Source organism: Lipotes vexillifer, unplaced genomic scaffold (assembly GCF_000442215.2).
Source record: "Lipotes vexillifer unplaced genomic scaffold, Lipotes_vexillifer_v1.1 scaffold1326, whole genome shotgun sequence".
NCBI classification, from domain to species: domain Eukaryota; kingdom Metazoa; phylum Chordata; class Mammalia; order Artiodactyla; family Lipotidae; genus Lipotes; species Lipotes vexillifer.
This window is the reverse complement of record NW_006790131.1, coordinates 48197-62715: the sequence shown is the minus strand read 5'-3', so window position 1 is coordinate 62715 and position 14519 is coordinate 48197. Positions and strand designations below refer to the sequence as shown.

At 46.7% G+C, this 14519-nt stretch overlaps 1 pseudogene; it reads left to right on the top strand.

The window, feature by feature from the left end:
- The first annotated feature begins 8667 nt into the window (after window positions 1-8667).
- On the top strand, window positions 8668-13890 carry LOC103080708 (tubulin alpha-1C chain-like; annotated as a pseudogene).
- The last annotated feature ends 629 nt before the right edge of the window (window positions 13891-14519 follow it).

The following is a 14519-nucleotide window of genomic DNA, read 5'->3' as shown; positions in this document are numbered from 1 at the left end:
AAGGAGCCAGAGCCAGCCCGCCCCCGCCCCGCCTGCCGGGTCGCCACCCTCCCGCCAGGCCCGCCCCGCGCTCCTGCCGCCTTCGGCGTGGGGGGAACCAGGACCTCCCGGAGGACGCCGGCCTCGGCAGCACCGCCCCTCAGGAAAAGACCACGCCCCTTCCACGGCCGGGCGCGCCCCTCCAGGGCGAACCGGGCGAGCGGAAAGGGGTGGGGGGCGGGGCTTCGAGCGCGCTTCAGCCTCAACGCCCCGCCCACCCGCCGTTCCTCCCGCTTTTCAAACTGGAGAGGCGGGGAGGTGTGTGCCTGTGCGTCAGACTACAACTCCCGGCAGCGCTCTGGCGGAAGCGACGTATACCAGTGATTTGGTGTCTGCCATCTGCACGTTTCAGTCTCTGAAAATGTTCATATTTAAATAATTTTTAATTTGTTTTTATTAAGGGATGAGATAGTGTGTACAAAATACAAAGGGTGCGATTTCAAAATACAAATGGGATGAAATTGAAACGTACTATAGATTTAGAATTTGGAAAGTAAAGCTCTGGAAGAAAGAACAGAGATGGGAACAGGCATCAAAAAGGCAAACCCGAAAGTAAAGCAGTAATGTAGAGGACATTAGGCCTGAAAATGTAGAGAACACGTAGAGTCCTATACCTTCTCATTTTACATATTAGTGACAGAAGTTCAGAGAGAAGGAATGAATTGCCCATGTCATACAATATATGCCGAATACTATAATGCACTTTTAATTCCCACAACCATATGAGGTAGGTGATACTATCTTATCCTTATTTTACAGGGTTTAAAAGTTAGTAAACTTCCTCCAGTGAGGGATGAATTGGTACCTAGATGGTCTGAGTCCAGAGCCCAGGTCCTTTCTGTAGTGTTTAGTGTTTCAGTTGTCGCTAGATTCCCAAGTATACTGTGAAAATAAATTAAGCTCATTTTAAGTGGAGTCAGGAAGCCCCAACGGGGTAGCTGTCGTGCAGGTACCACTCCTAGCAGATTGCATAACCAGAGGAACAAGGAAGATAAGAATATTACTCTTATTCTGGGATAAGGGAAGACATTTTTCACATAGGAATTTTATCTCCTGCTTTTAAAAAAAAAGAAGGCAGATTCCTCCCTGCCCCAGCAACAATGCTCTAACCTTTGAAATCTTTTTGCCACTTTAGTTAAATGAGTAAATATTATTTTATAATGATCTGTGATCCAATTTAGTCATGTCCAAAATTTTTGATATTTTTGAAAAACTTCCCAAAAATCAAACTATAAATGAAGTCTTTTTGACCTTAAACTAACTTTGGGATTTTTTTGGAGGGCCTCTGGAGCATCTTGAAGGATCTGTTCTCTCTCTTTATTAAAAAGGAGATATTAAACTAATTAGGCTTATTTGGGAAATTACATGGGAAGCATTGTCAAATAAATAATACTAAGCCTTCTTTATATTGCATCTGTATATGTTATAAATGTTTCAGAAATTATGACATTCCTAGAAATCTGGATATGTTCTGGTGTATTATCATTCATAATTCTAGCTGTTATCTTAAAATGTGTGTCATAGAACTTACCAAATTCCCATGTCAATTCCATAATAATGGATTCTTATTGGATCTTTAATAACAGACATTTAAGTCTTTTGTCATTCACAGAGAGTTACTGTTTTACTCTGATGCTTTGCAAAAATATTCCTATAAAAATGCTTTGTCTTCAAGGAGATTCCTGGAAAAGACCCTAACAAATACTCTAGAACAGGGGTCCCCAACCCCCCAGGTTGCACAGTGGGAGGTGAGCGGCAGGGGAGCCTGAGAAACTTCATCTGCTGCTCCCCATTGCTCATGTTACTGCCTGAAGCATCCTCCCCACCCAACCCCGGTCCATGAGAAAAAAATTGTCTTCCACAAAACCAGTCCCTGGTGCCAAAAAGGTTGGGGACCACTGCTCTAGAATGCAGTTTTCTGATAACTTTAAGTTCATAACACTGAACTGGGTAAAAGTTTCTAAAACTTTAATGGAAAATTGATTGATTCATAAAGCTGCTAACCCAAGATCAAGATCAACAAGATTTACAGGAGGCTGAATGAACAAATGAGGATGATTATAATTTTTATGACTTTTTATGCTAGTTCCCTAATGTTTAACTTTTCCAGATTTAAGGAAACTTTTTCTCTTAAGCATCTGTGACTTACAGCAATTGTAAACAAAGATGAAATATTTATCTTTTCCTACCTGATCCTTCCAGAATTTGGAAACTCTTAAGTATTTTTTCCTGACAGTACAGTTAGTTATTTACTTGAATTCAGTGAGAACCTGTTCTTCTTATAATAGGATACAATTGGAAATACTGACTACATTGCCAAGGCTTTGACTGGAATGTCATATTTGAGAGAGAGCTACGTATACACAGATATGACCAATTTTAAGGAACTTCTTGGAAAAATAAGCCTGGTACCTTGCTTGTAAGTTTCCAGCAAAGTAATCTTAAAAAGAGCTTATATGGTCAATTACTATTCTTACTGCATTTATGTAAATAATCAAGCCAAATTTAATACAAACAAATTAGTTTTACTATGATTATTTTTGATAAAAGGGGGATAGTTATGGAGAGAGAACTTATGTTTGCACCTTTGTAGATATTAGATTCTTGTCCTGTTAATTTTCTTTAAGGTTTTGTTATATATCTATAAGTTGGACAGGATCCTAAAGTCTTTTTGTTTCCTCAATATCTGACTACAAATCTCCAAACTAATGTTTCCAATTTTCTCCAACCCTTCTGATTTGGAATCAATAAGAACAAAGGTTCCCTTTGAATTTCCTTGGAAAGGACTACACCAAGGTCCCCCTCACTACCCAGATGCAACAAAACATCAAAGAGACTCAAACCTTGGGTAAACATCTCACAGCTAAAGAAGACTCCACCTGGCATCCCATCCTATAACAAGCACTGGAGACTGCTGAATCAAACTGATCAGGAATTGAAGGAAACAGCTGAAGGACACATCTTTCTTCCCAAAATGACTGGACCAGGCCTGTGTACCTTTTCCCTCTATTACTTCTTGCCTTATCCTCTCCCTCTTCTTGGAAAGACAGTGCTCTTATCTGCATTTTCAATCTGTTACAAAAGGGGGACACTTACCTAATTGTTGTGTTTGCCACCAGAAACTTCAATCCATTCATGACAATGGTGACCCTTTAGTCCATCCTGTAACAAATTTTTTCACTTGTCCCAACTGCTACTGCTAATTTCACTCAGCAACCCTTGGCATCAGCTACAGAGTAAGATGTTTGAAGCCTTCCATTGGCCCACTCCATTAAGCCTCCTTAAGAGAGAACTTCCAGGAGGCCTACCTGACTCCGAGTTTGCCTCCAAAGGGAGAGCCTTTCTCCTCTAGGTCGGAATAAGTTCCAGTGAATGCATGATTAAAAATGTTTCCGAACATTAGGAAAGCTAGTCAATTCCACAGCCAAAGCAATAGCAACCCAACAAGGATCACTTGACTCATTAGCTAAAGTATCAATAGTTTTGGAAAATCGCATAGCCCTTGATTACCTACTTGCTGAACAAGAAGGCATTTTTTTCAATAGCAAATACCACCAGTTACACATAGTTAAATGCCTCTGGAGAGATAAAAACTCAATTATACAAGATCAGGGAACTAGCCCACTGGTTACAACAAATTGCACCTGATCACCCCCACCCTCTTTTTTTAACCTATTTAGCATTACCTTCGGATTTAGGCTCCTGGTTCAGAACCATCATGCAAACTGAACTTGTCATGTTACTTTTAACTGTGCTTTGCATAATCGTTTTAAGCTTTGTGCCCGTGAAATCTTTGTAAAAATGACATATACCCAATGTAACTGAACAGGACCCTATGGGGCCTTTTGGGGACAGACCCCCTCACCCCCCCCCCACACACACTCTCCCTGGCATGTCCTCCACCTGCCTCTCATCTGTAGGAAAACTTTAGCCTCTTAGGTCTTCCCTGAGTTCCAAGGAATAAATTTAATCAAAGAAGTGAGAAAATGAATAAAGAAAGGAAAACATCAAGCAAGACAAAATAATAATAGTAGCCATTAAACAAAGTCAAGGACCTTTAGTTCCTCCTCAAGGGCTATAGCTAATATTCTGAGCCATATCCTTTGAGCTATTTTGCAGATAATGAAATCCCCACCAGGTGGATGAAGTTAACTTCTGCTGCCCATAAGCACATAGACCCCAGACCATTTGGGAACCAGAAGGTTGATGATGTTGACTCCCAATTACCTCACCACCAACCAATCAGAAGAATGTCCATGAGCTGAGCATGCACCCCACAACTCCCCTCCATCACCTAGTCTTTAAAACCTTTTCCTGAAAGCCATCAGGAAGTTCGGGTCTATTAAGCACTAGCTGCCTGGACTCCTTGCTTGGTGCTCTGCAATAAGCACTGCACTTTCCTTCATCACAACCTGGTGTCAGTAGATTGGCTTTACTGTGCATGGGTGAGTGGATCCAAGTTTGTTTCAGTAACACAAAAAGGGTGATACTAGCTCAGCACTTTAAAATGATCTCCAATGTTTATGGCCTTGATAAGATAAAGACTTTAGAACTCTCAGGGAAATGCCTGAGAGTTATCCCTCCTACTTTTCTTTTTCCCTCAAATGTGGCCTCAGTGGTTTCCAGTCTGCACTTTCCCTCCAACATGGGGCAGGACAACCAGGAAAGCTCCTTCCTGGAGGGACAAAACCTCTAAATGTGGAAAACCTGACTCTTGATCAGTGATGCTTTCAAGGAAAGATGGTGATCAAAGAGGGAAATGTGAAAATGAAAGAAACCTCATCTTAAATGGAGTCAGGAAGCCCTAAAGAGGGAGATCTCACCCACCTGCCACTTGTTGCAGCCTGCATAACCAGCGGCAAGAAGGAAGAATGTTACTTTTCTTCTGGTATAAGGGAGGACGTTTTTCACAGAGCAGTTTTATCTCCTGCTTTCAAGAAAAAGGAAGATCCTTCCCTGACCCAGCAACAATGCACTAACTACCACTTGCAGCCAATGAGAAACTGCCACAACCTCAGACTCTGGCTCTTCTCCAATGAACTTTCGTTCAAAACAACCCTAGCAATTTCTTCCTAAAACCTAATAAAAGCAAGTCCCCCTCCTTTGTTCTCTGGAGTTGCCCATGAGTCACCATAGCCTGCCTGTCCTGAATTGCAATTCTCTGCTACTCCCAAAGAAACCCATTTTGCTGGTAAAATAACTGGCTGTTTTATTTTTCAGGTTGACAGGTGAAATAGAGAAAAGGAGAAGGAAAAGTTAAAAATAAAAATCTAGGGAATTCCCTGGCAGTCCAGTGATTAGGACTCGGCACTTCCACTGCTGAGGACCCAGGTTCAATCCCTGGTTGAGAACTTCAGGGCCCAAAACAAACAACAAACAAAAAAGTAAGTCTAAACTTGGAAGCAGTTTAGATAATAGAAATAAATCCAAATACCTTGTAAAAGGACTAATTTTAATTGGTGTGATATAAGGAAGCATATTTACATCAAGAGAGGAGGGTTTGTGTAATTTCCATAAAATAACACTAGGATGTCACTGTTTCAAATGTATTTATAATCCCTTGGTTAGAGTGCACTCTATTCAGTGGAGTGGTAGAAGGATGTTTTTAACTGGTCAGCTCTACTAGCGGGTGGAATGGATGCCTAATCAGGAGAGGCAAGGAAGAGAGATGGTCTTGAGTTTGACTTTTTGAGTTTATGGCCAAGTAGCTTCATTTTAATCATTGATATGCCCACCTTCAGTAGGACACAACATTTGAGTTTTGTTTGGGGCAGTGACAGGCAATGAATAACCATGTCTTAGCTTTGTATATACGAGGGTTTTCAAAGTATTGATACTTACTTGAATATTCACACACACACTCGCATCTTATCCCTTGACCAGAGGCATCCACTTTAGAGCTGGCAGCCTCATAAAACCCAAGGGTTGAGACCAAAGAATACTTTTCAGAGTTCGAAAGTTAACCTCGCACCCTGGACTTAAACCACTTTTGCCACCTCAGCATTAAGTTTAAAAATATTTCAGGATATTTTCAAATGACATGGCTAGAGTCTTGTGGAAAAACAGCTGCAGGAATCCAGGGGACACTGGCGAGTGACACAATAACTTTAAGTCTTCGTGTGCTCTATCACCAGAAAGTCATTTACAGCTGCAGGTTTTCTAAGGCAAGAATTCAAGTCTCCAGGCCTGACCCGCATAAGCTGGGTGCAGTCACCTTTCCACTAGAAAGTGAGACTAGGAGATGACAGATACTTGGGTTCCTCTGGAATGTGCTGCACAAATAGTAAGGGTAATCATTGTGGTGTGCCCAATCATTTTATAAAGCCAAGCACTAATTAACCCTCCCAAATTAGGAAATGGAATAATTTTTATGTTAAGTATTTAGAAGTAAAACCTCATTTTAGACAGCTGACAAACAGCTTGGAGAGAGGGAAAATGTGTGTATGCCCTCTAGCATGGAAAAATAGGAAACCACCTCCGGGATGGGGGACATACGAGAAACATCTATGTACTGCCTAAAATGCTGCTCTGATCACATCACTCCTCTGATCAAAGACCCTCAATGGGTCCCCAGAGTCAGTGGAATTATGTGCAAATGCTTCAGACTAGCATTCAAGACCCTAGCCTGCTTTTTCATCTCCACCACACAAGGCCTCTTGGATCTGCTTCAGCCAGCCTGGACCCCTTGCTCTTTTGGAAATCTGAGCCACCTGAACAGGAACAGTTGCCCACCCCCACCCCCCAGTCAAGGGTAATACTTCAATCACCTGCACCTGCGATGCTCTCGCCCACACCTGTCTGCCCACCCCTCCCCCACCCTAGCCACATTTTGTCCTTCCTTCGAACCTCGCAGCACCTGGTTCTCATCACAGCATCTCTCTTTCTCTGGTGTTTGTGGACCTCAAGTCTGCATCGCCCTCCAAGGTTTATGCGCTTTTCCCACCAGGTCCGCGGTGTTGCCCCGGTAAAGACCGAGAACAAAAGCACAATGAGGCATCCCCTGAAAGCTTCAACTTCTCAGACCCAGCATACACCACCAGAGAGGAGGGTCAAGCTGGCCGAAGGACTCGAACCCCTGAGGCTTTCTCTCCCTTAGGCTTTGCAAGCCTCCCAGGGGCCTGCCAAGGCGGAGATATTTCGCAGACGGCCGCCCAGTAGCGGAGAGACGTGCGGGCGCGGGTGGGGGCCTGGCAGCGAGAGAGGCGCGCGGGGGTGGCCCCCTCCCAACTGGAGCCCGGCTAAGGGGCTAAGCCGGCGGCTCGGCCGGGACTCTAAGCCGCAGGGTGGGGTGCGGCTGGGGACTCGTGGCGCGCCCGCCCTCCAGGGGCCCTTCGCAGCTTCCACCTTTCCGAGAGACCACGGTGAGGAGACGCCGGCATCCCGGGCGCGGGGGGCGTTGGGAGACTTGGCGGCGACGGTGGGCTGCGCGGAAAGGACGGGCGGACGGGGCGTCGGAGCCCGGCTGTTCTCCGCGCCTTCCCGTCGGAGCGGCGGGAGACCCGGGTCCGCGCTTTTCCCCAGCCGTGGGCGCTGGGCGGTGCTGCCTGTCTCGGACACCACGCCAGTTCGGGGGCGGGGACCCGGACGGCGGGGAACCTCCAGCAGGTTCGCTCGGGTCCTGAGGCTGGGTGGCCGGACTCGAGCCGGAGGTCTAAGGCGCATGACGTTTGGTCCGTACCTGACCAGGGGTGTCAGTGAGCTTTGTCCCACCTCTGTCCTCTTGGGGTGCCCAAGGACGCGAAGTCCCTCAGTTAAAAGGGAGAAGTCAGGGTGTGTACACAGGCCCCAGCGCGTCCCGGGAATCTCGGGATCGCCACCTCTGGGCAGAACCCCTGTGGAGGCTCTGAGGCTGTCTTGAAGGACAGTGCCTAACTAAACTGAACTGTGAAACTGTTGCCGATGTTCTAGAAGACCCCCTCTGCATCTGGGAAGGTCTAGACTGGGTTGGGTTGAAGGACCAGAGGCCGGGAGAGTCTGTCCATCACAGGAGTTACCTCAATGAGGAGAGTGGACGGGTGAGGTGAGTTTTCTGCTTTCATTGTGACTCTCAAGCAATTATCTGGATTAACCCATCTGTACTCAGGGGGCCAGGACAAGTGTCCGGAGTAGGTGCATATCCCCCCAAAAGGGGAGGGTGCGGATGAGCTTTCAAAGCACTCTAACTCCAGAGTCTGTGCCTCCGTTAAGCACAGACCTGAACTCCATCTTCTGCCCACTTCAGGGTGTGGAGGACACCAAGTCCCGGCCTTGGAGACTCGTTCTCCTAGGGGTCTAGGGCTAGAAGCTCCAGGGTGCCCTATCTTGGCATGCGGGGGCTCTGTGCCTTCTAGAATCATCCCAGCCAGCAAGACAGAGCACTAGGCAGTGGGGTTTGGCTGCTTGGTATTGACTTTCTCTAGAAGATCTAGGCTTTAGCCATCTTTGTTCTCAAGCCCTGGGTAAATGAAGAGAAAATGAGGGTCTTAAAGTGTGGGAAGGCCTGGGAAGGGAACCAGGTAATGCACTGCTAGGCTTCAGGCTCCAGGGAGGACAGATAAAGGGGTGCTCCCAGGGAAGTCTTTTAAAGCCCCCGGCCCTCCGCAGACCGTGCCACAACTCTGCTTCCCTCTAGAGCATGAGTGTATCTCTATCCCTGTGGGCCAGGCTGGGGTGCAGATGGGTAGTGCCTACTGGGAGCTCTACAGTCTGGAGCACAACATCCAGCCCAGTGGCACTGTGCCCAGCAACAAGGCACTGGGGAGCTGCGCTGACCCCTTTCAACACCATCAGTAAGACAGGGCTGGCAAGCATGTGTCTGGGACTGTCTTTGTGGACCTGGAGCCTTCTGTCATAGGTGAGTGGGCACTTGGTGGGTTCCCCACCCCCACTCCATATTTTTGCCATCCCCCAAATCAGCTGGGAGCTCTGCTTAGGGGAAAAACTCTTGGAATGCAGGCAATCACCAGCCAAGAACAACGATAAGGTTTGTTGCTTTTGTCTAGACTCTAGCTTCAGGAGGGGTCCTGCGGGCTTCCTGTGCTGAGAGGGAGATTAGTCAGAGAGCTCTGCCTGGGAAACCAGTAGATGTTTGAGTCAGGGGTCAGACCTAGAAAGAAGACTACAAAAAAGAGTGGATTAAAAAAAAAGTTTAAAGCAGAAACTTTAAACTTCCCTTTCCATACCCTCAGGCTCTCAGGAATAACATTGCCTAAGGAACTGGGTGCTGAGTTTAACTGAAATGGGCCCCTTAATAGGATGTGGACCTGTGTGAACTTGGCTGTTGTTGGCTCTCAAGGGGTTCTCTGCTTCCTCCTTTCTGCGTCTGGATTTCCTCGGTTTCTTGTTCCTGAAAACGTCACCCCTCCCCCATCTTCCTACAGACGTTGTTATAGATATTGAACTGTGGACTGGGTTTTCTGCATTAGTCTGTGTTCTTATTCCAATCAAAAGTCAAATGAGATTCCCCTGAACACACCACTGATTCCTTACTAAGCAGAATGAAGTGGCTATGATGAGAGGGAAGGGACTGGAAAAGGGACCCCCTAACTTTCCCCCTCACAGCCCAGGTAGGACTGGGCTTTACAAGTGGGCCTCAGGCCCTGATCTTCGGTTCTACGTGGGGGAGCTCAGCAGCAAAGGTCCTAGTGCCTGTGTGGAGGAGACCTTTCCTGCGCACAGGATGGGGTAAGAACTGGCAGGTATAGGCAGCTCTTCTACCCTGAGCAGCTGATATCTGGCGTGGAAGATGCTGCCAGCAACTCTGCCCGAGGCCACTACACTGCGGGGAAGGAGATCCTCGATCTGGTGCTGGAGTGGATCCAAAAACTGGTGAGCAGACCAAGTGCCCTTGGCACCTGGGAGGCTGGACTTGTGTGGAAGAAAGGGGAACCACAGGCCTATGGCTGGTGCTGGTTCCTCTGACCTGTCTTTCCACTTGCTTCCTCTAGGGGGAGCTGCGTGTCCTGGGTGTGGATCTAGGGTTAGACGTCTGAGTAACTTGCTCTGCCCTGAGCCTGTGGACTCTGGCTTCTGCCCTGCTGGTTCCTTGCTTTGCCAAGCCTGATTGTCTGATCCAAACCTTTTTTGATTTTTGATCCATCTCTAGCCCCAGCAGGTGGGAGGAAGCTGCCTCAGAAGCTCGGCTTGTTGTACTCCTAAGCAGGGCTTTCCAGCTGGGAGAGGCTCCTCTTAGCTTTTAGCCACTTTTCCAGTTTATCCTATCCCTTGCCTGAGGCCGGGAGAGCCAGGACCAAGGCCAGCTAGGAGCCAGTACTTTGGCACTGGCCCTCTAAAGGGATTGTCCAGACATACTCTCTGCTGCTCAAAGACTGAGGACTTGCAGGTGACCTGAGGAATGGGATTCTGTGTGAAAATATGACAAAGCACCCCTTAAGCCTAGACCTTTCTTAAAAAGGAGAATTTCTTTTAGTTGTCAATTTACATAAAGCCTACTTATTTTATTTTTTGCTTTTAAAAAATTGTATTGTATATAATGTATATTTATTGTATATAATATATATAATTGTATATGACATATTAGTTTCAGGTATAGGACATAATGATTTGATATATGTAATACTGCAAATGAAGAACTTTTATATTGTTACTACTCATGTGTCTGGTATAGTCTGATGCTTTTCTAGTCCAAGGAACAACTACATCAGAATCACCAAGGGTACTTGTTAAACCTGCAGGTTCCTGGGTTACAGTCTGATGTGGGGCCTGGATACCACCACCACCAGCCCCAGTCCCACTCTCCTGCAACTAGGTGGCAGAGCTACAAAGCTGAGAGGGCTCAGCTCTCTGACTACAGATCCAATGTCCACCTGACCCTCATCTCCCCTCCCCTCACCCCTGACACTTCACACATACAGCACTGCCCTTCTAGGTCATGTGTCTCCCCGGAACTCCAAGCCCCTTGTAGGTATTCTCTTCTCACATCTATAGAGGTGAAGCAACAGAGCATGAGAGAACTTTCTGGAGTGATGGAAATTTCTATATTTTGATTGGTTTGATAGTTCTATAGGTATATACATTTGTCAAAGCATTCACTGTATGTATAATAATATGTATACAGTTAAGTATAAATTATGCTTCAAAGTTTTGTGTTTTTGAAGTATAGAAGTGAATACAGTTGTAGTTAGGTCACAATAGTTTTGTAGACAGGAAAGAGTCCTGTCAGGAGAAGAGGGCTGGGGACAGATGATAATGCCATCTGCATCCTTAACAGTGTTATCTCCTATCCTAGACAGACCAGTGTACCGGGCTTCAGGGTTTCTTGATCTTCCATAGCTTTAAGGAAGACACTGGCCCAGACTTCACCTCTCTGCTGATGGAGCAGCTTTCTGTTGACTGTGGCAAGAAATCCAAGTTGGAGGGCTTCCCTGGTGGCGCAGTGCTTGAGAGTCCGCCTGCTGATGCAGGGGACACGGGTTCGTGCCCCGGTCCGGGAAGATCCCACATGCCGTGGAGCGGCTGGGCACGTGAGCCACGGCCGCTGAGCCTGCGCGTCCGGAGCCCGTGCTCCGCAATGGGAGAGGCCACAACAGTGAGAGGCCCGCGTACCACAAAAAAAAAAAAAAAAAAAAGGAAAGAAATCCAAGTTGGAGTTTACTATCTACCCAGCCTCTCAAATGTCCAAAGCAGTTGGTAACTCCATCCTTACCACCCATACCACCCTGGAGCACTTGGACTATGCCTTCATGGTAGACAATGAGGCCATCTATGATATCTGTCACTGTAATCTGGACATCAAGTGCCCTACCTACACCAAACTCAACTGGCTCATGGACCAGATTGTCCTCCATCATTGCCTCTCTGCATTTTGATAGTGCCCTCAATGTGGACCTCACAGAGTTCCAGACCAATCTGGTGCCCTACCTCTGCATCCACTTTCTGTTGGTGACCTGCTCACACATTGTCTCAAATGAGAAGGGTTATCATGAGCAGCTCTTGGTGTCAGGGATCACCAATGCCTGCTTAAACCCTCCAATCAGATGTGTCAAGTGTGACCCTCACCATGGCAAATGCATGGCCTGCTCTGCCATGGAGATGTGGTGCCCAAGGATGTGAATGCCACCATTGCCACTCTCAAGACCAGGTGCATCATCTGGTTTGCAGGCTGGTGTCCCATGTGTTTCAAGGCAAGTTAGGGATAAAGGGAGGGATTAGCATGTGTCCTGTGTAACCACTGAGAGGGGAGATTCCTTTAGAGCTGCAGGCATTGAAGCATGCATGCACTAGGGATTGGGAGAATCAGGTAAACAACAGCATTAGAGTCTGTCTTTAACTCTTTTTAAAATTAATTAATTAATTATTTTTGGCTGCGTTGGGTCTTCGTTGCTGCGCACGGGCTTTCTCTAGTTGTGAGTGGGGGCTACTCTTCGTTGCGGTGCGTGGGCTTCTCATTGCAGTGCGTGGGCTTCTCATTGCGGTGGCTTCTCTTGTTGTGGAGCGTGGGCTCTAGGGCACCCAGGCTTCAGTAGTTGTGTCTCGTGGGCTCTAGAGAGCAGGCTCAGTAGTTGTGGCGCACGGGCTTAGTTGCTCCGTGGCATGTGGGATCTTCCCAGACCAGGGCTCGAACCCGCGTCCTCTGCATTGGCAGGTGGCTTCTCAACCACTGTGCCACCAGGGAAACCTGGTTGTCTTTAACTCAATAGATGTCAACTTGTCTAGAGCCCAGGCCTTTGGTCTGTACACCAGGTTCAATTCTATTGGAAAACTCGCCTTTATGAAAGGAAAGTATGTTTCATCTTTCTTAGCCTGGTATATAGGCATTCCCTAGGCTTGCCAGTCAGACTGGGGGCAGTGCTTTCATTGTTCATGTGTGCCAGTGACATACCCATTTAATATGGCTCCTCCTCAGAAGGGAGTGCTTTTGGAAGCACAGAAAGGCCTGCCATTCAGATAATGGGCAAAACAGGGGTCAGAAGGTGTATGAATACTGTCTCTTCCTTTTGAGTAATTTGTTTATGCCCCACCCTTTCATCAGTTCACATTCCCAGAGGGTACTGGGCATATGGCCTAGTTTAAGTTTTATAGGTTTTGTTTCAGGGTGAGATTAGAAAGATTAAAGGTGACAGCTGTGGCATTTAGAAACTATACAGCTTTCCTGCCCCATTACACTGCTGCAGACATGACCGCAATGGGAGGGGAGGCAGGGACTCCTGGTCATAAAGATAATAGCAGCTTGCTAGTGTGGAAGAGTTGTCCTGTAGCTCAGAACAAAGGGGTAGGGAATCTGGGAGGCCGACTTCCTTTCTCAGCTCCATGTTAGGAAAGCTTCAGCTATTCAAAGGAAGAATAGGTTGCCTTCCGGAATTGCTAGTAAGCTTGCTTTCCTTGGAAGCATTAAGGGGAAGTTGACCTTGTTTTGTTTTTTTTTTAAACACTGAATATCAAACACATTTGCACTGAATATCATGAAGGAACTGGCCTTGCCAAGATCTGAGGGCAGAGCAGACTTAATCTTGTTTGAAGAAGCCAAGAAGGCCTGTGTGGCTGGGGCAGAATGAGCCAGGGGGAGATTAGGAACAGCTAGGGCCTTATGGACCATAGTCAGGATAGCAGTGAAGCCAAGTTACCACGGCAACCAGTCAAAGTTCCTCTTTCAAGTCTCTTAAGAATCAGGGCATGGACCAGAGGCAGCACAGGAGCCTCCCAGCATCCTAGTCTATAATTTAATGACAGGGTTCCTTGTTTGTTCTCATTCCAAGAAACTGCTAGGGAGCAGTTATAAAGTATAAGTAGAATGAGGGTGATGATATAACTGGGCCAGTTCAGTTTTTGTATTCTTTATGCTCTCTTCCACTGCAGCTTTTCCTGCCCTTCCATAAGAAAGAAGCCAACTCTAGCCGATGGCAGCAGTCTTGATGGCGAACTTCCCTAGGAGCACTGGCCGGTGATATGTTCATCTTTCAGAACATGGGCTTCACTAAGGATGTGGGCAACAGGTTTCTGGTCTGTTCAGACTGTGAAATCGGACCAATTGGCTGGCATTGCCTCGATGACAAGAACAGTTTCTATGTGGCCATGGAACGGGTTTCCCATGAGTGACTGAGGGGAAGGGAATCAGCTCCACACCCAGCTGTAACAGCTGCTCCTCACAAGAACTGGCATTCAACCTGGTATAACTGCAGCTGCCTTCTCTGTACTAATATAAATTATGAGTATCACCATGTCCAGTTGAACATGCAGAGAGCTAATCCTACTTCCTCAAAGCCTTGAGTGCATGCCTCTTGCTTAGTTTGCTTTGCATCACAACATTTCTTAATTTCCTTTTCCCCCCCAGTTTTAGGTCCCTGGGGTACATTCACAAGCTAATTCTCCCACCTGGTATTCTGCCTGGGCTCTCTTTTATCCAGGAGTTCCCTTGTTTCTTGCTCTAGAACAGCAGTATTCAACCTTTTAGCCACAGTGACATATGAGAAGTGATGCGCATGTGCTGATAGTTGAAACTCCACCTTTTTCCTCTCTCATTCAAGAACACATACGAGTGTCTG